Genomic DNA, 25662 nt, shown 5'->3' with positions numbered 1-25662 from the left:
GTTACCGCTTCGTAAGACTCCATGACAAAAGGGTTCCAGGAATTAGGTGTAGTCATCAGCCAGCCTAGTTACCAAGCAAGATGAAAGAATAAATACCATTTGATACATTTAAATTCTCAAATGCCATTGCCTTACAGCTTTTTCCTCTTAGGAAAAAGTGCTTAGAATATGAACATTTCAAAGATTCTTTATGTTTAAATGTAGGGAAAATGTACAGAAACAAATGTAGACCAGGACTGGGAAATACTCAGAAGGGATTTTGTTTTTCCTTTTTCAGCTAGACTGGGTTGTAGTCATAAACAAAACCACTAAGCTAGAAACCTGATGTCTGTGCATGAAAACTGGTGAGGGCTCCATGATAAAAACTTATAGTGAGAAAATGAGAAAGGTCACATAGCACTTCTCACGAACCAAGTGAAGGAAACAGAAAAAAATCCGTCCTCTGTGCAAATGAAAAAAAAAAATCTTTAAAAAAATCTGTTCTAATATTATTATTATTCATTAATTTCTTTGTATTACCTTAGTGCCTAGGATCCTTAGACATGGACCAGGACACTGCTAGGTGCTGTACAAACAGAACAAAAAGACTCCGCCCCAAAGAGTTTATAATCCAAGTCAGGAAGTCCACTACCTGGGTACCTGCCTCCAGGAAGGTGTTTTGGACCCAGGACTATAGATCAGCAGTTCTCAAATTTTGTTGCACCGTGACCCCCTTCTGACAACAAAAATTACTACACGACCCCCGGAGGAGGGGACCAAAGCCTGAGCCTGCCCAAGCCCTGCCACCCCGGGCAGGAGGGCCAAAGCCCAAGCTCCTCTGCCCCAGCAAGTCTAACGCCAGTTCTGGTGACCCCATTAAAACGAGGTCGTGACCCACTTTGGGGTTCCAACCCACAGTTTGAGAACTGCTTCTATAGACGATTCACTGAGCTGTTTCTCACATTGTGGTGACACATCTGTTGGGATTCAAGCAGTGCCACTTCCTGCTAGGTGTACCCTAGTTGAGGTGTGTTTTAGCGCTACAAGGAATATTTTAGAGTAACTGCATTAAAGAAAACTATACACCTCTCTAGAGGCATGCTCCGCCGGAGGACCCACCCTTGCTCCCCTTCGCCCCCAAAGATGGCGGGGCTCAGGTCGGGCTGGTGGTCTGGAGCTCAGGGTTGCTACATGCTGGGTGACCTCACCCTCCTTGGCCCTTACCCAGCTTCTGTGAGGTTGCTCTCTCCTGCCCCACATTTCTTCTTCCTGTCTGGCCCCATTCCTGGGTGTTTCTTTGTTTAAACCCCGCCTGGTGACCTGGCCTTTTTTGTTCTATTCCTTATAAGTTTCCACTGCTCCTATCTTCTGCCTTCCCTTCAGAGAAGTCAGCTACACTAGTTTTCTGGTGATGCAGCTGATCCATTGTCCCAAATGTTTACCCCTAAAGGCAGGTCTACACTACAGCAGGGATCGACGCTCTGAGGTCGATCCATCGGCGGTCGATTTAGTGGGTCTAGTAAAGACCCGCCAAATCAACTGCAGATGGCTCTCCAGTTGACCCCTGTACTCTACCCCCGATGAGAAGAGTAAGGTAAGTCGACAGGAGATTTTCTCCCATTGACCCCCCGCGGTGTAGACCCCGTGGTAACTCGACCTAGGGTGCGTTGACTCCGGCTACATTATTCATGTAGCTGGAGTCGTGTAGCGTAGATTTGACTTACCGCGGTAGTGCAGACATAGCGTTATTAAGTCCCAAGCACCTTTTTATTGTATCTGTCTGGGGCATATCTGCAACAGGCCTGTCACAAACAGTGGACCCACATACACATAGGCAGAGATGATACAGCAGTTTTTCAGAATACAACTTCACAATATCCATCAGAATTCATAAGTTGTACAGACACAGCGTAGCATAAGTTCATCAAAACACCATAACGGGGGACGTGAAGTGGGTGTGTGTTGTAGCAAATGCACAGAAAACAGAACTAAACTGTAACGAGACCTGGGGAGAATAAAGCAGTCAGTCCTGTGGGCAATGTGGGGAGATTTGGCGATAATATATGAAAAGCCCTCCACCCACGGAAAGGAAATAAACAACACATCTACAAAATGTGGGATTTAACCAATAGCCACACCCTTTACACTGAACTTTGTTTTCATTATCTTGTCTCGTAATACTGTTTTAATCTTCTTGTCTCCCATAACCAACCATAACAGTTGTGTCCCTGCAGCTGTAAGATCAGGCCTGGGTGTCTGGCCAGTGAGTCTTGTCCACATGCTCAGGGTTTAACTGATCGCCATATTTGGGGTTGGGAAGGAATTTTCCTCCAGGGCACATTGGCAGAGGCCCTAGCGGTTTTTCGCCTTCCTCTGCAGTGTGGGGCATGGGTCACTTGCTGGGGGATTCTCTGCACCTTGAGGTCTTTTAACCACGATTTGAGGACTTCAATAACTCAGGCATAGGTTAGGGGTTTGTTACAGGAGTGGGTGGGTGAGATTCTGTGGCCTGTGTTGTGCAGGAGGTCAGACTAGATGATTATAATGGTCCCTTCTGACCTTAAAGTCTACGAGTCTATTGTGATGGGAGGTATCTCAAGAGAATCTTTAAGAAAACATTCAGAAGAAGAAAATTTTGAGAAGCAGTGATTTTTGGAGACTTGAACAGACTGGTTTATTTGAAAACCAAAGGTGGTAGGACTCTAGAACATTTCAATTCCTCATACCTGACCAGAAATACCCCTTGTCTGCCTTTTAATTAGAATCTGGCAGCAAAATATTTGTGGGTGAAAATCCAAAAGTCAACTGTGCACAGGCAGGACACTATCTGATTGCCTATGATCATGTCTTGTTGGTCCCATCAAGAATAAAAGTCTGCTACCAAGTAGCTTGTCACGTAGTAGGGGTTTGAGCTGGAAGTCCTTGATTTGGTCCCCCATGGCTTCCTGACCATAGTGTCTGTCTGTATGCAGTCACAGTTTGTTATACACACCTTCGATCAATATTGCAACAGTTTGTCTATAGGGAGTGTGTAATGAACGTGTGCAGCATGCTAAACAGTGCATTCTTAACACTGAAGAGTCAGATTCTAATGGTTTGCATGGTTGGAATGTGAAACAATTGATTCTTCACTGGAGTAGAGGATTAAGAGAAAATCTGTGCTGTCTCCCAGCGAGGGCATTGATAAAGGGGAGACATTCTAATTCCCAGGGCACTGAAGTCATTGCCGTGAGCCAGCTGATACTACTTGCCACCCAACACTCTTACTCAGACATGAACAACTGCAATTATTCATCTTATTTGGGAAAAAACAAACCTTATCTCTAGCTGACCTCTGTGTCCCTTTTGGATTTCCTTCATTGTGCATAACTTTACAATGGGACCCTGGTTTGCCACCACTATCCACACAGACAAATGCAACTTCTAGGGCTGCTTCAACCAGCAAACTCACTGCTAAGAGACAAATCTTCTTCTTTTTTTCTTGCCCTGGGACTAAGCCTCTTGCTGCTGCAGTCCATTGAGCCCTGAAGATCAGAGGCCAGGATTTGTAACCAAAATGAGAGTGGAGAATATTAACTGCTTAGGCAGGCAGCACTAAAGCTATTAGTAAAATAAATCCTGTTTACTTTCCAGTGTGTTGATTAAAAGTTTTCAAAGCTCAGCTGAGATTTGCCTCCCTGATGCAAAGTCCAAGTGCACAAATGCTGATGTACAAGACAGGGAAACTGAACATTTGAAACCAAAGACAATTACGTTGTCTACAGAGGTGCAGAAACACCATTTTTTTAAAAAAAGTGATCAGCCGTTATCATGGTGCATGCAAGTGGAAAACTCAAAATGATTGATCTGGGAACTGAAAACCACAGATGACGAACCTGCTAATTTTCTGATGTTTCATCATCTCAGTTAAGGTATCAAGGGGAAATACTCCAGATGTGATGTACAGCTGTAGTATGTCACACATAAGAAGAAAAAAAAGAACAAGTGGCAGAATACAACATTGACATGTAGAGAAGGATAATAGGATCATAACAACATCTCTGTCTCTTGGGCCAAATTCATCAGCATGTAATGGCTCATTGACGCCAGCTCTGCTAGCATAAAAGATCTGAAAAAGCACCATAACAGACCCACAAGGGAATTCTCAGGATGTAGAAGAGCCCCTAATAGGCGTAGGTGGGATAGCCAACTCAGCACCAGTACCTGCAGGAGACTCCAACACAGGTGATGTGTTGCAGGTGGGAAGAGGCAGGGCTGGAGCGTTTTTATGCCCTTGGCTTTTGCAACAGCACATAGGGGCCATCATACCCAGGGCACTAGTTGGCCAACCTTCAGGTTGTTGTAACATGCACTAAAGGCTGACGAACCCCAGCGTAGGGGAGTGGCAAAGGCAACACAGGCACAGGGCTTGTCTATCTGTCTATGATATTGGTAAAGTATCAATCACCATAGGCTGGTACTTAGGCACCAGATACAATAGTATGGGTAATCAGTGAACTGCTCTTTCTAGTCCTCAATTCAGCACCTACTATTTATAGTTTGATTTTTGTCTAGCCCACTCCTGTCACCTTTTTCCCTCTCCTTCTTCTGCCTCTCCTCCTTTCAGCTTCTGAAAGGAAGGCTTGAATGCAAACAATGGTATTGCAAGGTGCTTAGAAAGGTATTGCAAGGTGCCAGGATTGAGTTCATCATGCTGATCTCTTGCAAGAGTCCACACAGTCCCTCAACACCCTGCCTCCAAAGAAAAGAAAGGAAGATAAAGGGTATGGGGTGACCTTAGGAAGGAATTAAGAAGATAAAGAGAATATGAATTATTATAATAGGTTGTAGATTCATAGATTCTGGGACTGGAAGGGACCTCGAGAGGTCATCGAGTCCAGTCCCCTGCCCTCATGGCAGGACCAAATACTGTCTAGACCATCCCTGATAGACATTTATCTAACCTACTCTTAAATATCTCCAGAGATGGAGATTCCACAACCTCCTTAGGCAATTTATTCCAGTGTTTAACCACCCTGACAGTTAGGAACTTTTTCCTAATGTCCAACCTAAACCTCCCTTGCGGCAGTTTAAGCCCATTGCTTCTTGTTCTATCGTTAGAGACTAAGGTGAACAAGTTTTCTCCCTCCTCCTTATGACACCCTTTTAGATACCTGAAAACTGCTGTTATGTCCCCTCTCAATCTTCTCTTTTCCAAACTAAACCAACCCAATTCTTTCAGCCTTCCTTCATAGGCCATGTTCTCAGGACCTTTAATCATTTGCTTTTTTTGCAACAGCATCACACTGTTGACTCATATTTAGCTTGTGGTCCACTATAACCCCTAGATCCCTTTCTGCCGTACTCCTTCCTAGACAGTCTCTTCCCATTCTGTATGTGTGAAACTGATTTTTCCTTCCTAAGTGGAGCACTTTGCATTTGTCTTTGTTAAACTTCATCCTGTTTACCTCAGACCATTTCTCCAATTTGTCCAGATCATTTTGAATTATGACCCTGTCCTCCAAAGCAGTTGCAATCCCTCCCAGTTTGGTATCATCTGCAAACTTAATAAGCATACTTTCTATGCCAATATCTAAGTCGTTAATGAAGATATTGAACAGAGCCAGTCCCAAAACAGACCCCTGCGGTACCCCACTCGTTACGCCTTTCCAGCGGGATTGGGAACCATTAACAACAACTCTCTGAGTACGGTTATCCAGCCAGTTATGCACTCACTTTATAGTAGCCCCATCTAAGTTGTATTTGCCTAGTTTATCGATAAGAATATCATGTGAGACCGTATCAAATGCCTTACTAAAGTCTAGGTATACCACATCCACAGCTTCTCCCTTATTCACAAGACTCGTTATCCTATCGGTGAAAGCTATCAGATTGGTTTGACACGATTTGTTCTTTACAAATCCATGCTGGCTATTCCCTATCACCTTACCACCTTCCAAGTGTTTGCAGATGATTTCCTTAATTACTTGCTCCATTATCTTCCCTGGCACAGAAGTTAAACTAATTGGTCTGTAGTTTCCTGGGTTGTTTTTATTTCCCTTTTTATAGATGGGCACTATATTTGCCCTTTTCCAGTCTTCTGGAATCTCTCCCATCTCCCATGATTTTCCAAAGATAATAGCTAGAGGCTCGGATACCTCCTCTATTAGCTTCTTGAGTATTCTAGGATGCATTTCATCAGACCCTGGTGACTTGCAGGCATCTAATTTTTCTAAGTGATTTTTAACTTGTTCTTTTTTTATTTTATCTGCTAAACCTACCCCCTTCCCATTAGCATTCACTATGTTAGGGATTCCTTCAGACTTCTCAGTGAAGACCGAAACAAAGAAGTCATTAAGCATCTCTGCCATTTCCAAGTTTCCTGTTACTGTTTCTCCCTTTTCACTAAGCAGCGGGCCTACCCTGTCTTTGGTCTTCCTCTTGCTTCTAATGTATTGATAAAAAGTCTTCTTGTTTCCCTTTATTCCTGCAGCTAGTTTGAGCTCATTTTGTGCCTTTGCCTTTCTAATCTTGCCCCTGCATTCCGGTGTTGTTTGCCTATATTCATCCTTTGTAATCTGCCCTAGTTTCCATTTTTTATATGACTCCTTTTTATTTTTTAGATCATGCAAGATCTCGTGGTTAAGCCAAGGTGGTCTTTTGCCACATTTTCTCTATCTTTCCTAACCAGCGGAATAGCTTGCTTTTAGGCCCTTAATAGTGTCCCTTTGAAAAACTGCCAACTCTCCTCAGTTGTTTTTCCCCTCAGTCTTGATTCCCATGGGACCTTACCTATCAGCTCTCTGAGCTTACCAAAATCCGCCTTCCTGAAATCCATTGTCTCTATTTTGCTGTTCTCCCTTCTACCCTTCCTTAGAATTGCAAACTCTATGATTTCATAACTTTCACCCAAGCTGCTTCTATTTTCAAATTCTCAACGAGTTCCTCCCTATTTATTAAAATCAAGTCTAGAACAGCTTCCCCCCGGTAGCTTTTTCAACCTTCTGAAATAAATGTTGTCTGCAATGCAGTCCAAGAATTTGTTGGATAGTCTGTGCCCCGCTGTGTTATTTTCCCAACATATATTTGGATAGTTGAAGTCCCCCATACCACCAAATCTTGAGCTTTGAATGATTTTGTTAGTTGTTTAAAAAAAGCCTCATCCACCTCTTCCACCTGGTTAGGTGGCCTGTAGCATGACATCACCTTTGTTTTTTACCCCTTTTAGCCTAACCCAGAGACTCTCAACACTTCCATCTCCTATGTCCATCTCCACCTCAGTCCAAGTGTGTACATTTTTAATATATAAGGCAACACCTCCTCCCTTTTTCCCCTGTCTATCCTTCCTGAGCAAACTGTACCCATCCACACCAACATTCCAATCATGTGTATTATCCCACCAAGTTTCAGTGATGCCAACAATGTCATAGTTGTATTTATTTATTAGCACTTCCAGTTCTTCCTGCTTATTACCCATACTTCTCACATTTGTATATAGGCATCTAAGATATTGGTTTGATCTTACCTCCCAGTTTTACCCTGACCCTCCTTTCTCTCTGCCATTATAGCCCACGCTCCCCCTTGTTTCCGACCCATCTCCCAGGTCTCCATGTTCACCACTTACCTGTGGTCTTTGCTCACCTGTCCCCGTCGAACCTAGTTTAAAGATCTGGAGAAGTTACTTACCATGTACATTAGCTTGAGTTCTTCTTGATAAGTTATTCCACTCTAGATGTATATGCACCTTCAGTCCGAGATTTTTTTGCCAGCAGTATCCATTTGATTCATACATACACCCGAACTATCCTCGTGCCCCATGCCAAGGGTATACACGGCAGTACAGGACCAACCATCACTCCAGCTCCTTCTCCATTGTGGAACCCAACCTAAGCTAGGGACTCCTAAGTAGAGGGGAAGAAGGGTGGGTTGTGGTGCACTCATAGGGACAATACAGCTTGAAGAACTAAAGTTACTATACAAGGTATGTAACCTCTCTTTCTTCAAGTGATTGGTCCTGTGTGTGCTCCACTTCAGGTGCCTCCCAAGCAGTGGTTCAGCCATGGAAGTGGATATTTTGCAGTTGTCGTGACCTGCCCCTTCCTGGGCATGTACCTTGCTCAACACCAGAGTCTCTGGGTCGCCCCTACAGCACTTTTACCCCTCTCAGCTTCCTCTCAGGACATTTGCCTGTAAATATTGAACAGTCTTGGCTGCCTTTCCTAACACGCTTTTGAGAGCCCTGCCAATTGACTATGCCTCCAACTTCCTGAAAAACCACCAAACTTTTATTTAACTAGATTAAACGTAACAATTGCATTCAGTAATCCTTCCACTTCTTACTCCACTAGGGAGAGCCTAATCTGATAAGAGCTTGGCCATGCTTCCCTCCCCGACCCACTCTGTGGTCCTGCTTCCTCTGTCTTCAAGAGACAGTACCTCAGGTGAGATATAGGGACACCCTTCATCCTTGGTGCAAATAATATAAAAAGTCTTGGTGAGGCTCTGAAGGGCTTCATTCTTGGAGGTAAAAGCCAATGCCCTCTAAATGTCTAATGGATGTGTCATGGCTGATTCCCCACTCTGGCACTTCAAGTGCAGAAGGTGGGGGCTCGCAAGGACTCTAAAAATTAATACTGGCCACTCCAGGCTGGTATTAAACTCCCAAGGTTACAGCTTTTCTCTGACCTTGGATGGGTAGATGCTGCCACCACCCAAGTGCAAAACCCCTTTGAACCCAGGAAGGTGCACTTGGGAATTCTTTCCTGTGGGGTACCCTCAAGCCCTTTCATCCCCCGTCCAGGGAAGAGTTGAGAAAGAAAAACAAAGGAAATTAGCTGTTGCCACCAGCTAATTAAATAACATATGCACAAACCTTTTAGAATACAAAAATCCAATTCTGTCTTTAAAAAAAGGTAAATTTTATTAAAAAACAAAAGGAAGAAAATACATCAGGGAACGTAGGCTATTGCTAGATTTAAAAAGAGCAACTACAAGGATTAAGCATCAAGAATAATTCCTGAGGTCCAGCTTAAAGGTTACAAATGAAACAAACGCACCTGGGGTTAGCACAGAGTGCAGATGAACTTGAAATTAATTTGCAACATGAGGCTCTTGGCTGTTGAAACTGTTTCTGGACATGAAGTCTGTTCGGATATTTTATGCAAGAACACCTGGCAGTTGTCGACTTAAGGCCTTGATAGCCCGGGCTTTGATGACCACCTGGTGTCACTGTGACCTTTGAGTGTGATTTTAAGAATATTGGTTAAGATTTCCCATCTGCTTGTGGAACTAACAAAAAAATTAAAGTCTCTGAACAGTTCCAAAAAACGATACCATCTGCACCGAGGAACTGTCTGCGTGAATTCCTACTAAATTCAGTGAATTTGCTGCACATGGAACAAGTCAAGCCAGATTGTTTACTTGTTTCAGTCTTGTCTGCATGCCACTATACTTTCCAGCCAGGTTTGCTCCGTTGTCTAATCCATCATTGCATAGCTTCTGTTCTATTTCCACAGCAAGACTGCCAGTGCTACCCATCTTCTCAGTCATGTTAATAAAATCTACAAAACTCTCTTCAACACTTCATTGGCCAACAGCAATTCTAAGAGACCTGATTATTTCACAGAATTGTTCCTTGTGTGCCATGTCTAGAGTGCAATAAAGAGAATAGAATAGTACTTAGTCTCTTTGGGTACGTCTTCACGATAAATCGTGATAAATCGATTTATCCGGGATCGATATATCGCGTCTCGTTAAGATGCGATATATCGATCCCCGAACGCGCTCACCGTCGACTCCGGAACTCCACCAGAGCGAGCGGCGGTAGCGCAGTTGACGGGGGAGCCGCGGCCGTCGATCCCGTGCTGTCTGGACCCCAGGTAATTCGATCCAAGATACTTCGACTTCAGCTACGCTATTCGCGTAGCCACTTCTTTTCTGCCAAGATAGTGCTTTGAAGTCTACTGTCAATTCCAGCACCATGTTTTATATGCATCTCAAAAGACCTCCAAATAACTTAAATAACTTTGACGATGCTCTAGTGAGTTCTCATGTTCTCCTGCCATGGGGTTCAAATGCTTCCAATCACAGAAGCTGCTCTCAGGATTTCCAATGCAGATGCTTGCAGTGGATGGCGATTTCTTTCCAAAGAGCATGCCATGGTAACAAAATACAGCTCTCTGTGTCTCCGAATACATCAGCTATTTGCACTCTACTGTTGGGTAGAGTTTTAGTGAACCAGTCATGACTAAATTGCCTCCCGTCACTAGAGGTTGACAGAGTGAAATCTCTATCTTTCCATTGCTCTGGTCCATGTTCCACTAAACAGTACCTCAGTTTGTTCGTCATATTAGGCCAAGAATGTGGATTGTTAAACTTAAGTCCCAATGAAGCAGTGTCATTCTCCTCAAAAAATTTTTCAGAAAAGTTGTTTACACCGACACTGTCTCCTTCAGCAAATAACTGGAAATACTGGTTCTACAAACAACTCACAAGTAGGCTTTTCTTTGGCTCTCTCAAGCAGAGCCGGCTCCAGGCACCAGCCTGGCAAGCAGGTGCTTGGGGCGGCGGCTCTGGAGGGGGGCGGCCCGTCCAGATATTCGGCGGCAATTTGGCGGACGGTCCCTCACTCCCACTCGGAGCGAAGGACCTCCCGCTGAATTGCCGCCACAGATCGCGATCACGGCTTTTTTTTATTTATTTATTTTTGGCTGCTTGGGGCGGCCAAAACCCTGGAGCCGACCCTGCTCTCAAGTGCTATATCAAAACATGTTTCACAGTAATACTGGAAAGTTGCTGCTGCTGTTTCTCTTAATCTGAGTGCCATACTAAGAACCCTATCATTCCCCTTAGGGTGACCAGATGTCCCAATTTTATAGGGACAGTCCCGATATTCAGGCTTTTTCTTATATAGACGTCTATTAACCCCCACTCCCTGTCCTGATTTTTCACATTTGCTATCTGGTCACCCTAATTCCCCTGACACTTTTTGTTAATTGTGCTAATTTCTTTCAGCACCCTTTACCACACAGTGAGGGCTACTATGAAAGAATATAAAGCCAGTTTCTCTTATATTTTGCCTCTGAGCAAATCATATTGTCAGAGGTTGAGTCATGTAGCTCCTGGAGTGCCTCAAAAATATGGGGTAGCGGTTAATGAGTAGCTTTTTGTAGCATCTACGCATGTCTTGTTTCCTACAGAGGTTTCAGGGAAATATCCATGTTTTTTAAAAAGTATCCCACCTTTGAGTAGATCCACCAAGAAATATACATTCTTTGCAATATACCAAATAAATTTCCCGCTCAAGGGAAGAAGCAGCAGTGTCAGAGATCAGCAAGTTTGAGTAGTGACCACAACAAGGCATGTGCATGGCACAGGAGTTAATGTTCCTAATTTGTGCCTGCAAACCCTTGTGCTTGCCCCTCATGTTTGAATTATTATCAATACATTGGGCTCTGCAATCTATTCTTATAAGTCCCATGTCTTCTAGTTGCTTCAAAACAGTTTCAGCACGTCCTCCCCTAGTAGTGGCTTTGACACACAGGAATGCATTGAAAGACTTTTTAATAGAGCTTCTTCTTCATCTGCTTTTACATATTGAAGAATTAAAAACATTTGTTCCGTATGTGAACAATCCAGTGTACAGCTGAGCAACAATGCAAAATATTTTACAGTTTTCACTTCCACCAGAATGTGTTGATTAATATTTTGAACCTAGAGTTGAATGAACTTGTTGTGGGTGTCTTTACTAAGATATTGCACATTTGCACCGACTTCACTTTATCCAAATGATCTGCCAAGACAGGCTCATAGTTAGACGGTTACAGTCACTCCCAGGAAGTTTCCATTCCATCTGTCTCTTAAGTGTTCAACATCACTTCACCAAGAAATAGCATAACATGTAGAAGTTGCTGCAGTATTAAACGCCAGGGTGTTTCTCACCTTCAACTTCCTGCTGTACCTTTTCCTCAGTAGTCATAGAAAGCTTGAGATGGTTGTGCAGTTCTCTCCAGGCTCAGTAACAATTCATATGACCCTCTGATGCCTCATGCTGCTTTAGTTTAGGTGCCAACTTCTTCCAGTCTGGCACACCATTATGAAAGCGTCTTCATGATGTTTAGATGCCTTGGGAGCTGCTGAAGCAGAAAGACAGCATGGAGAACAGAACACTTTTGTCCACTGCACAGGAATGCACCTGACTGAGAGCTTCGCCATTTTGTAGGACTCTTTTATAGTATTTATCAGTGAAATGTCTGCCATCCGCTGTGGAAAATTAAAAGTTTCAGATGTCACTTGAATAGGTCTGTTCTCAACAAAATAATTACTGGAGTGTGAAAGTTCATGGGAACGTAGCCATATTGCTGGATCTTGCCTTAGCCTGTCTTGAGATGAGCTGGTACTTGGGACTTCTTCTTGGACAGTTGCTAAGGAGCCTCAGCTGACAGCTTCATCATCATGTCCATGACAAATGGAAACAGATGGCTCATTTAAATTGTCAGTGCAACCTCTCTAAGCTTTAAAGCTGCAGATGTGTTTGTCTCATGCTCTGTAAGCTTCTCTTCTGAATTTTTAGAGCAGACAGACACTGGCCATGGATCCACTAGGTCCTAAATGATCTTTTTCCTTCCTGTTCCCAGGGCCAAAAAGCCATTCAGCTAGGTGGTCCTTCTGATGTTGTACAATATCAACTCTGGTTACCTGTGCAATAGCCCAGGTTTCAAACTCAGAGTTTGAATCAGGGTTCCCCGATGGCTGCTGAAACCTGGTGGGCCAAGAAGCTAACAGGACTATCGCCTCAGCCAAGGCACCACCCATGGGAGCTCTGATTGGAGAATCGCCAAGCTCCACCGACTGCTCCAACCATGCTATTTAAGCCAAAAGGAGGGGCGGGAAGTTGTCCAAGCAACTAGATGATTCTGTGGTGTCGTTGCATCAGACCCTGCTTGTGCCTGCTTCCTGTATTCTGCACCCAACCTGATTCCTGCTCTGCTACTGCCTCCCCCCATCCTTTGTCCCTCCTTCACACCATGCTCCTGCTCCGTGCCTGATCCTTGCCTCTCCTCCAGGCCCTGTCCTTAGGCCTCATCTCTGACCATTGTTACAGTCCTAGCTCTGACCCCCAGCCCCAACTTTTGCCTCGGATGCTGGCATTTGATATCTGACCCTCGCTCCGACCCTCAGCTTTGATTTCTGGCTCTGACTCTGTTGGATCCCTGGCTCTGGTCATCAGCGTTTGACTCTGGTGCTGACCCTTGATTCTGTTCCACAACCTGGACACCTGCTCTGCCCACTAAACCGGACTCCTGCTGTGGCCAGTAGGCCAGGCCACCTACATCCTGGTCCCTTACAATCTATACCGTAACTGTTGTTCTTAGAGCTGTGGGTGCAAACATATATTCCCACTTAGGTATGTGCATGCCCAGTGCACTGAAGTCAGAGAATTTTGCCTAGCAGTACCTGTAGGGATGGTGCTTATTCCCAGTGGCCCCGGCCCCTCTCCTGGCTATATAAGACCAGAACCACCCCGACACCCCTCAGTTCCTTCGCACCAAATATCAACGATAGAGACACTGATGCAGAGGGGTTGGAGGGTGGGTCATGGAATACCCGTCTGCATGCACATCTTGAAGAACAGTTACAGTATAGACAAGTAACCATTTTTTCTTCTTTGAGTGGATGCAGACGTGCATTTTGCTCAGACAACTTACAAAAAGTACTCATAGGAGATGGGGTTGAGGGTCCATTTAAACAACAACTGCAGTACAGCCTTCCCAAAGTTTGCATCTGATTTAGATGCGGTAGTAACAGCATAGTGCTTGGTAAAAGTACCAAGTGGCAGCCCTGCAAATGTCCAGTATGAAGACATCACTTAGGAATGGTAACAGTGGCTCTTGGGCTCTTGTGAAAAGAGCTCATAACCTCTGCAGAGGCATGATCTGAGGTACTTGATGTGATGTTGTAATGCAGGGAGTTCTCTACCTGGAGATCCTCTGCATAGAGATTGCTTGACCCTTTATTTGGTCTGCATAGGAGACAAAAAGACAAGGCAAAGAACGCAAAGTCTAGTCCTATCCAGGTAAAATGCTAAGCGTTGCCTGATATCCAGCATATGAAATCGCTGTTCATCTGGATTTGAAATGTGGTTTAGGGAAGAATACTGGTAAATGTACAACTTGATTCAGGTAAAATTGGGAAACAACCTTCAACAAAATTTTAGGTCTTTGGAAAACTATGTTTGGGGGCTCTGCCATCAAGGCCTGCAATTCACCCACTATCCTTTCAGATGTTATTGCAAGAAGGAAGGCAGTCTTCTGGCAAAGATAGAGAGGAAGGAGGTCCCATAAGAGCCACTAGGACAATATAAAGGTCCCACAAAGGAACTGCCTCTTTCTCAGGCAGGTGGAGAAATCTCACAACCATGGAGTTCGAAAACACCAATTTCCCTTGTAACAGGTACTCCAAAATGTCCTGGATGCAGGCCAGCATCAGCTGAGTTCCCCAGGCTAGAAACCACACTGAGAATTGCCTCCACTTGGCCAAATAAGCAGCTCTGGTGGAGGGCTTTCTACTCTTAAGAAGCACTGGTTGGACAGCTTCAAAACATCATCCCTCCTCATCATCTATCCATGCAGCATCCATGCCATGAGATACAAAGTGCTGAGTGCTGGATGCAAAACCCAACCATGATGCTGAGTCAAGAGTCAGGATGAAGATGAAGAGATATGGGAGGACAAACCAACAGATTGAGGAGGTTGGAGAACCAACTCTGTCTCGGCAATGCTGGCGCAATGGGAATCAGTTTGGCACGATCCCACCTTTGAGAATGACTCGTGGGATAATTGCGATTGGGGGGGAAGGCATACATGAGTGCTGAATGCCCGTTCAGATGGCAAGCATCAGTCAAGGAGCCTGGACCGAGACCACTCAAGAGCAAAACGGATGGCATTTTCTTTTGTCTCTAGTGGCAACCAGGTTGATAGTTCAGATGCCCCATTCTGCAAAGGTGGACCTCAACACACTGGGCTTCAGAGACCACTCATGGTTCTGAGATAAATTCCTGCTGAGGTCATCTGCCAGGTGATTCTGGGCCCCAGGTAAATGATCGGCTGTGCAGATAATGTTTTCCCTGACGCAGAAGTGCACTAAAATGGAAGATGAAATTCAATGTTGATAAATACAAAGTAATGCACACTGGAAAACATAATCCCAACTATACATACAAAAAGATGGGGTCTAAATTAACTGTTACCACTCAAGTAAGAGATCTTGGAGTCATTGTGAATAGTTCTCTGAAAACATCCAACTCAATGTGCAGCAGCAGTCAAAAAAGTGAACCGCATATGAGGAACCATTAGGAAAGGAATAGATAAAAACACAGATATCATGCCACTATGGTACGCCCACACTGTGAATGACGCATGCAGTTCTGGTCACCCCATCTCAAAAAAGATATATTAAAATAGGGAAAAGTACAGAGAATGGCAACAAAAATAATTACAGGTATGGAAGAACTTCCATGTGAGGAGAAATTAAAAAGAGTGGGACTGTCCAGCTTGGAAAAGAAACAACTAAGGGTGGATATGATAAAATCATGAATGGTGTGAAGAGCATGAATAAGGAAGAGTTATTTACCCCTTCAAATAACACAATAACCAGAAGTCACCTGATTAAATTAATAGGCAGCAGGTTTATTTTATAACATAAAAAGAAGGCGCTCATCCACCCTTGCTATCATCTTGAAAGAAAAAACTCCCAGAAAAGCTCAACCCCTAACACAAAAGGATAAAAGGGACTTTCCCTGCCAAAATTTCCATCCCCAGTGAGGCCGTCCTCTCCAAAAGTGCAAGTAAAAATATAGGTCTTGTGACACAACCTAAGGGTTAATAATTGTGGACTATTTTTGACTAGTTGTGGAAACTAGTTCCACAACTGAGGGCCCCATGCAGAGAATGTTGCATGACCAGCCCCCTCACTTTCACTCATAGGAGACCCCAGCTCAGGGGTCTCCACTCATGGTAAATGTGAGCTCTCTGGGGAACCTGGATTGGGGAAGGGTAAAAAGGCATGCAAAGAGATAGGTGGAGATATGAAAGGGAGCGTAATTATTAGATAGTAATAGGTTTAACAAGAAACTTCATTACTTCAATTGTAAACTCTTTGAGGCAGGGATTGTCTTTGAGCTGTGTTTGTACTGCACCCACATGATGGGGACCTGGTCCGTGACTGGGGCAACTAAGCACTGCCACATTACAAATAATTTATTTCACTTTAATTCATTATTAATTTATTAATTATTGTTAATCATTTGTTAAAGTTGAGAGTGAATTTTGGTCAGGCCATCATTGGCAAAGGCTTGTAGTACATTGATTCAGTACAAAAAGGCTTTGCAGCAAGCAAGTGTTCCTTGTTTGTCCTCCAAGTTCCATTTCTGATAAGAAGTGTAATTTTCTCTTTAGCTATTTGTCCTCCAGCCAAGGACACTGAGAATGTTAACCAGGGCCCCATTATGTCCTTAATCTGCGATTCTATAAGGATGCAGTATTGCATCTTTTCATAGGCAGCTTCTTTCAATACAGTGTTCTTATACTCAAAACATCTAATAATATCAATCATCAAAACAGCTTTGCCTTTTATGAAAACTTGTTTCGGTTTTCAGAGATGTCAATCTTTTGTTCAAAGCTGTATTTCATGAGGTTTGCGCCTCTTGTCTTTTCACCTCCTTTCTCAAGATGTCACATGGTGTTTTGTATCTTTTAATCCTTGGTCCTCAAACACAATTGTCCTAGGATGTGCGAACAAGTCTCAGGTTTTGATTAACAGTGATGACAGGACACCTTTACTTCTTCTGTGCCACATCCCAAAATCTCCCTGACGCAATACTAGGATGACCATATTTCCCAGTGGGAAAATGGGACATTATGCAGGGCTGGCCCAAGCACCCACCCCCACCCATGCACGTGGGGCTGGCCCGTGCTCCTCACTGGAGCCACACCCCACTCACGTGCGGGGCTGGCCCATGCTGCTCACCCGAGCCTCCTCCCATTCACAAGGCTGGCCTTGGGGGGCCCCCTTTCCATGTGCAGGGCTGGCCCGAGCTCTCTGGCATCACTGGCATTGCTGCTCACCCCCCACCCCAAGCATTCCTCCACACCCCACTAGGGAGGCATGACCCACTTTTTTGGCAAAACTGGGCATTTGTCCCATTTGGCAAGAGTAAATGGGACAAATACCCAGTTTTGCAAATAAATAAATAAAAATTGGGACGCCCAGGACAGGGCTTAAAAACGGGACTGTCCCGGCCAAAATGGGACCCATGGTCACACTACGGAATACACATCCACACGGAGTCTCAGAACAGAACTGATCCATTCACTACTGACTGTATTGTCTGTAAAGATTTCACCACTACTAGAGAGGGTAGCCACCACCATAGTAAAAACTCATTGTCTGCCCAGTGGCGCAGAATAGGAAGAGGATATGTTCGTGTGGCAGGTGTTTCTTCCCATATATTTTCAACCTTGTGGTATAAGTCACTTGACCACCAACTTCCTTTAATAAATTCAGGGTGTGACAGGTTCGGTCACAGAGACCCCCTTTGGACTGTCACCTGACATGCTAAAGCTACCTCTGAGCCTGTTTTCCCTGCCAGCTGGGACTCCAGAAACATCTTGTTGAGCCAGACATGCTAGCCTGCTGCAACACAGACCCAGGGTCCGGGCCACACCTCCAAAGCTGCAGGCTTCAAGTGAAAACAGCTCAGCAGCTTACCTACCTCCAGCATCCAGACACCCAGCTCCCAATGGGATCCAAACCCCAAATAAATCCAGTTTACTCTGTATAAGGCTTATACAGGGTAAACTCATAAATTGTCCGCCCTCTATAACACTGATAGAGTTTGCTCCCCCAAGTATTAATCACTTACTCTGGGTTCATTAATAAACAAAAGTGATTTTATTAAGTATAACAAGTAGGATTTAAGTGGTTTCAAGTAATAACAGACAGAACAAGTAAGTCACCAAGCAAAATAAAGCAAAAACACACAAGTCTAAGTCTAATACATTAAGAAACTGATTATAGGTAATATCTCACCCTGAGTGATGTTCCAATAAGCTTCTTTCACAGACTAGACTCCTTCCTAGTCTGAGCCCAATCCTTTCCCCTGGTACAATCGTTGTCAGTTCCTGCAGACATCTTAGGTGGTAACTAGGGGTTTTCTCATGACTGGCAACCTCTTTGTCCTGCTCCACCCTCTTTTTATAGCTTTTGCACAAGGCAGGAATCTTTTGTCTCTCTGGGTTCTCACCCCTCCTTCTAAATGGAAAAGTACCAAATTTAAGATAGATTCCAGTATCAGGTGACATGACCACATGTCCTGTGAGACCCCAGCCTCCATTCTTCCTGGGCTGGCCCACACGTACTCAGGAAGGTTTGCAAGTAAACAGAGCCATTTATAGTTAATTGATTCTGAAGCATCCTTAATGGCGTCCACTTAATATGTTTACATCAGTAATACAAGTTTGTATCTTATTCTCCTAATTCCAGACATAGAAATAACACATACAAACAAATAGGATGAACACACTCAGTAGATTATAAGCTTTGTAATGATACTTTACAAGAGACCTTTTGCATAAAGCATATTCCAGTTACATCATAGTCACTTATCATAAGCATATGACGTGCAATGTCACACAAGGATCTTAACCTTTCCAGTTTTCCTGCAGTGATCCATTTGTTCTTGTATTCCTCTTCTAGTTCACACTCCGCTGCAAGATATTTGATTGTGGGATTGGTGGAGTCTGCAATTTTTTGCAGATGAAAGACTTGAATATAGGCGAGCCAATTTAATCCGTCCTAGACCATACCATCTCTGTCCTGGAAATACAGAGTTTATTGCACATTTTAATAGTCAGGTGAAGCCATATTCTTATTGCTTCTCTGATTATATTATCTATGGCTATAAACATTCAGTTGGGAGAGTTTGTGAGACCAGCTAAATAGATTAATCTGGGAGTGATGCAGATTGTGAGGGCTTGGACCTTCTGGGTTGATTTGAGAGGTGCTTTGTTTATCCTTTCGATTTATTTTCATCTTTTGTCCGATTTTGTAAGACCTACCCAGCGGTTCACCTTTTCTCCAAGATATTTCTGGGGCTCTCCAGGTAGAATCCTACCCACTTCATCCTTTACAATCTTCCATGGCTCATGGCTGTTGATCATTTTCGGAGTTGTGAGCAGGGGTCGGGAGGCATCCATGGTATTTCCATGATCGAACTCTGAGGCCAGAGAGGTCACAGAAGACTTCCTGAATCTGGATATTCTTAGTCAAGCCTTCCCAAGATTTACTTAGAAGCACAAAATTGTCTGCAGAAGCTAATGATTTTTCCAAAGAGACTAACAAAGTCCATTTCCTTTAATGCAGCAAGTAATGGATCCAGGGCCCAGTTAAGCAAAGGGAGGACGTTTGACATTAATGCAGGCTGTTGTTTCCTGACCTCCATCTGTGTGGTTATATTCATGTAGGAGTCCTTTGTGATGAGCATCATATGGTGGTCTAGAGTTCTGTCGCAAAGCGCCTCAGGGGTATATCCAGAGCACACTGAGCCATACACGTTCACTGTTGATGAAGACAGCTGTGGTCTTGGCATTCTTGATTAGTAGTTGCAAGAGCTTTAAGTTCTCTGAGCAGCCTTGTTCTGCTGCTGAGAGGGCAGGCAGTAACCACTTCTATGGTCAGACTGTACAGGAGTACAGTCTCAATCATGGTGACAGGAGGCCAGTTTCCCAAGCCTTTTAGGTCTTATGGGTTCATCATCTTGGATGAACTCCACACACCAGCACCTTTATGATGGGACTGTAGTTGCCCCACACTACTCTCCGGGGAACGCTGCAGGTAAAGAACAGAGCTTCCCAAAAGCAGTCCCATCTGCTCCGACTGGCTCCACAGATTAGTCAACCTCATGGTCAGCAGTGTCAAAGGCTGCTGATAGAGCTAATAGTATCAGCCTGTAATTAATGGCGACGTAGTCCTTTGAACATGCACATTTGATAGGGAGGTCCTAATTAGTATTTGCAAGGCGGTGTACTCACCACCTATAACGTCCCCTTGTGTCAGGGGCCATGCTGCAAGGGGTTCCCTCCCCAGGCACCCTGGCACTTCTTTTGAGGCTCTTACTGTCAACGCCAAGCCCACCTTCACAGCTTGCCCCCACAGAGGCCTATTCTCCCGCTCGTGGGCTCTCCCCAGCCGGCAGCAGCTGCTGGGCCTTGAGAGCCAATTAGGCCCTAATTCTTCTGAAGGGCCATTGTCCCCATGCAAGTATTATTATCTGTTCATTGCTATTCAAGGAACAAATGGATACAAACTTATCTTTCAGTATATTGTTCTCTTTAAAAGCACCAGCCGCTGTACTTGTTTTTGCTGCAGGAAGCGCTCTCTCAGTAAGGGGGAGAGAAGAAAGTCCCTTTTTAAAATAACAAGAAATTCATTAGCACTTCTTGTTCTTTTTTTTTTTTTTGAAGTCACCCTTATAGATATTTAGATAACACGTCCTTTTACACACACGTGGTCTGGTCTGCTGATGTGGTAGATGGAGGTAATACTGTTCAGAGGGCCAGGGCTGTTACCTATAGGAGGCTACTGTTCTTTCTGAGTTTTTTCAGGAATAGAACATTTCCTTTGCTTTTCCCATTCCATCTCCTCTTCTGTCTTGTTTAAGTCTGTTTGCCTAAAAGCATGATTACTCATTAACAGCCCTTACTGTAGAGCTAAAATCCAGCAACAAATTGATCATTCCCTTCCCCCCAAAAAGATCTTTTAATATCAGCAAGAAGCACGACCCAGCCAAAATCAGCAATGGGGTTTTAACAAATATCTATAAACTAAATTCCGAGACTGTTGCAGATGAATAACCATTTAACTCTCCGATCTCCACGTTCTATGGTTCTGCTTTGATTTGTAGCTGCCCCAAGGTGCTCTGCAGGGCTGTGGCCTCCTCTGGTGTCAAGGCTGTAGACTTGCTGCTGGGGATTGACGGTTCAGAAAAGTTACCGCACCAGCACCACTTTCTCCTGGGCAATAGTTACTTTACGTGACATGCTGGATTGACAATGCAGCTTCAGATTTCTATTTTCTGAGAGCGGTTCTTTTGATCACTAAAATTGGTCCTTAAGCTCATTTTGCATCATTCACTGACACTTCCCATTCATCCAAGAATCCTAGAGAAGTAAACTTGGTGATATGGGGCCAGATTCTCTGCTACATTTAGTTCCTGCTGAGCGCAGTGATGGCAGGGAGGGCATAGGGGACCAGTCAGGGCTTCCTGATTCTCGGCCCTAGCCTCACCCCACATCAGGTGGCAACATTCCCGTGGGGAGAGACTATCTGCCAAAGAGAGCTGGATCATACCTCACTTGTCACCTCTTCCCACCAACACTCACTCACTCTATTCCAGGGACTGATGGGAGGGAGGTTTAGGAGCCAGCTATGCCAGCTCTAGACTCACCAGAGACTTCCCACATCAACGGTAGCCCCGGCATGGGACTCACAGGCTCTCTCCTCCCTCCGTACCACCTGAATGGCATAAAGGGAGCAGAGTAGGTCAGAGAATCTCTTCACAAAAGGAAGACTGCATCTTTCCCTCCTTATTGCCTCTGTGAATCTCTTTCAGTCCAAGCAGGTAAAGTTCTGCCCATTTCTGTCACCACAGGTATCATGGGGTCCCACTGCTCTACTAGTTCGGTAATGCACTTGAGAACTCCAGTCTTCTGTCTTCACTTTAGGAAGCACTGGGGTCAGTACCCTCTAAGCACATAGGGTCTGTCTGTTTTACAATGGGAATCGCATTGATTCTCATTTAAGCAGACCATTTTTGCTAAGTACCGTTCCAACAGCCTCTGCATTTTATGAAGCCCACTTCAGTGGCTGTAGTGCAGGCTAGTTGGCTAGTGACAGCAGTGGCCTCATTAATCAAAACCAGTATCAAATGCACATTACTTGCTTTTGTAGCTAGAATGGGCTTTGAATTGCCCCAAGCTACTTACCTGACCCTGGGCTATAAAGCACTACCCTTGCCCCCAATTTAGAACAAGATCTCAGTTCCTTAAGAGTGTCTTTACAAATCACAGTCATCTCTGCCCTTGGATCCATTTTAAGTGTAACAATAGAATTGAAAGACAGTAGTTAAAGCCTGTTCCTGATTGCTGTCTTGGTACCCAGACCTCAGGGAATAGGCATCACACACCCTTGCTTGCACTAGCCCTCTGATCCCTTACTGTGACTGACCTGCCCCCAAGCCCGTTTTTCTTACACTTGCTGTATATACTTCCACCAGCTGCGCATACCTCATCTGTCCTGTGGTCTCCATTGCTACACTTCTCACATTTCCGGCCAGGCAACAAAGCGCTCGCCTTTTCTCCACGGTGATTTTTCTTTACTGCGTCTTGCACCATCCTGCCTATTGCTGTCACTCTCTTTCACAGGGTTCTCCTCCCTTTGGAAGGCTAGAGCTCCCCCTTCTGAACCTTTCTCAGACTGCTTGTGACGTTGGAGTGAGACGCCTGGGTGTGGTGGTGTTCACTGAAAACAGTGCAACAGGCTTAGTTCCCTTCGGTCTGATTCCAGTGTCAACACACGGTAACTGGGGGAGCGAGACGTCACTGGTGCACTTGCAGGGCACTGACCTAAGAGAAAGGGAAGGCCGTGGGTTTGGGAGGATCCCCTCCCCAAGGAGGGGGCTTGCAGTGCTACCTCTGGCCACGGAACGCTGGGGATCCATCCCACAGATTTCTAGTCTTTTGTTTCTATACATTCCCCTGTTCATATGGTGGCAAGAGGGCTGGTTCAAGTTGTTACGCAGGCCAGCGTGCCAACAGCTGGCTACAGAGTCTTGGTGGGTGCTGGGGTGGAGGCTAAGTTTCTGTGAGTGGCAGCGCTTGAAGAGGTCAGTGCCAGCATGCACTAGGACCGGGCTTCTCCCTACAGGCAGCTTGTTCCCAACAGTTTTACATTGAGAGGGAGGCATGGTGGAGCCATTTATTTTGTGCTGATGGAATCCGTTTCACCAAATGAAAATGTCATTTGTTTCTTCTGCAGTCAGTTTGTCCAACGGGGTCACAGGTTACATATCCTACCTGAGTCTCTCGGCCATAAAGTTGAGCAATAGGCTGCAGCCCTGGACTGCCCTCTCACACTTGAATTACAGATGGTAATACAATAGTGTAGTGTAGTGTAGTGTAGAGTGATATTGTTAATCGACTACGAGAAAGGGACCAAGAGGTTTTCTCCGTTGGATCATATGAACTGGAATCATTAACTCTCTGAACATTAAATCTCACCAAATGAGGGTCAATCCATCCTCATCATCATATCCACTCATTATACTCCACACCTGAACATAGCCACTTTATGAATTTCATATCCTCATATCTCAATGTCTATACTTTGACCCATCAACCTTTTATCCCCAATCGGGGATATTGCAGATTATGTATTCCTTATGACACCCGATCTTAAACCAAACTTTGCACCCTCGATAATCTGTATGTTATTCCCTGATAACCAGACACTTCTGTGCTTCAACTCGGTGCCGTTCACTTTTTTTTAACATCATCTTAATAAAAATTTCAGAAGGTTCCTGTCCAACTAAGCTTCAAGAGCTGGTTTCTGTACCCTATCTGAAGAATGAGGCCTATGTTGGAGCTTACAGTACGACAATGGAAATGACACTCGAACCAACAGCAGCTTGTGATGAAATGGACACATGCCAGCCAGAGGCACATAAATCAGGAGTATTCGAAGGCCAACGCTGGCTCCAGGATAGCCCCACGTGATGCGGTTTTTGCTGTTACCTAAGCTTGGGCCTTTCCATTTATTGATGGAGGACTTGCAGGAACTGCTCTTTGCTCTAAGCAGTGATGCTGCTGATCGTGGATTTGGGCTCAGGCAGTAGCTATCAAGAGACCAGCTCAAGTATGTGTGACGATGCCACCCTCTAGTGGCAGCTCTACTCTACATCATTCCTAAGCATTTTTACAGCGAAGGGGAACAGCTTTTGGTTCAACCAACAGAAACCGGTGTTTGCCGAAGAAATGGGTGCAACATTTTACAACAACCAGGGTTCTTTGAGATGTGTTGTCCAGATATATTCCATGCTTGGAGTTCATGCGGCCCATGCACTTGAGATTGGAATCTTTTGTCCAGCAGTGTTGGTAGGGGCTGCATGTGCACCGAGTGCCCTCATGCCCGGTGTTGTCAGGTGTTGGCTGTGTGCGCATTCTCTTGGTCTGTTGCACCGTCTCTGGCCAGGTATCCAGTGCAGCAGACTCTGCTCAAACTGCCCAAGAAGACCACAGACTTGGTTCAGTAGCAAAGGTGCTCGGACAGGTTTATCATCAATGAAGCATGGTCCTAGTGCCGTGACTCAATGGTTACAGGTACACTAACACAAGTATGCTTGTTACAATGGACCAGCTCAGTGAACAGCGGTACTTTCTGTTCCCTCCTCGGCCAGACAAAGAGACCCCCTCTGGGATCCCTCTTTTATACACCGATACAAACAAGTTACATATTGCCCCTCTGACATGGTTAGTTACCACCCTTTACCTTGTACCTGCTGGTTCAATCAAAACATCTCTATCCATCACCCTGTCATCCTGACCTTATCTTTAAGAGAGGTCAGTGTGTCCTTGTATCACCTTCGGCGAGAGTGTTTACACCATAACTTCATAGCGGGGTCTTCTAGTCCTACTCTTCTGGAATGTGCTTACGTGACTAGTTAGTGCCTAGGAGTGCTTGTGTTTTTGCAGTGCCAGCCCTGTTCTTGCCAAGTTCCTGTATCAGATAGTAAACCTGCAAGCAGGCATCTGCTTCGTAACAGGGCCTGACTTCTGCTCATAGCTTGACTCTTGCTAACTTTGCTCTCAGCAACTATCAGCAGGGTCTCACTTTACATCAGAACACCTTCACTAGTGAAAACTTCATTGGGGCCTTAGGCCTTACACCAGACCTCAGGTGTTGTAGTCTTCATTCTGCTCAGGACTCTCTGGGAAAGTCCCAAGAGGGGTCCCCTGTCTCAGTCCCTTCCCAACCAGGCTCCTCCTCCTCATGGCTGGTGGCCAGCCCTTCCCCAGATGGAAGAGAAATGGGACTAGATGGGACTCACTCCCTGTGCCGGGGGTCTAGAAACTCAGTGAGGGATTGGTGCCCATTGTACAAGGTGCTGTACACAATAAAAAGTAAGTCCAGGCCTCCTAGCACTTACAATTAGGATGACCAGACAGCAAGTGTGAAAAATCAGGGCAGGCATAGGGGGTAATAGGTGCCTATATAGGACAAAGCCCCAAATATCAGGACTGTCCCTATATAATCAGGACATCTGGTCACCCTACTTACAATACTGACAAAACCCAAACTCAATAATCCTGTTCTTGTCTGCGCCACTCAGATATAAAGCGCAGCACCCTTATTATACCTTAAATCAAGGCAGCACCAAGTTCTCTTCCCTTCCGGGGCTGTGGTGGAAATGAAATGAACTTACGGCACTTTTTGTAAGAGTAACCATTCGCACCTGTAGCCTGGGCCAGTCCCGCCTTCCTCACACTGCTGTCTGCCCAGGTCCAACCTTGCAGCTCAGGGGTGGTTGCATTTCATAGGTACTTTATGCACACAGCTTGTGGAGGAGTTTGGGACCCCTCCGGAGGAGAGGTG

At 44.9% G+C, this 25662-nt stretch overlaps 1 long non-coding RNA gene across 1 annotated transcript; it reads right to left on the bottom strand.

The window, feature by feature from the left end:
- Positions 1 to 18710: 18710 nt before the first annotated feature.
- Positions 18711 to 22395, bottom strand: LOC117867297. Its single transcript, XR_004643365.1, has 3 exons — positions 22299 to 22395; positions 21461 to 21528; positions 18711 to 18831 (listed from the first exon to the last, which is right to left on the bottom strand). It is a non-coding gene; the product is annotated as an uncharacterized LOC117867297 (long non-coding RNA).
- Positions 22396 to 25662: the final 3267 nt, after the last annotated feature.

The sequence above is a fragment of the Trachemys scripta genome, chromosome 1 (assembly GCF_013100865.1).
Source record: "Trachemys scripta elegans isolate TJP31775 chromosome 1, CAS_Tse_1.0, whole genome shotgun sequence".
Classification (NCBI taxonomy): domain Eukaryota; kingdom Metazoa; phylum Chordata; order Testudines; family Emydidae; genus Trachemys; species Trachemys scripta.
The sequence above is the reverse complement of the archived record's forward strand: the minus strand, read 5'-3'. Positions and strand labels throughout refer to the sequence as shown.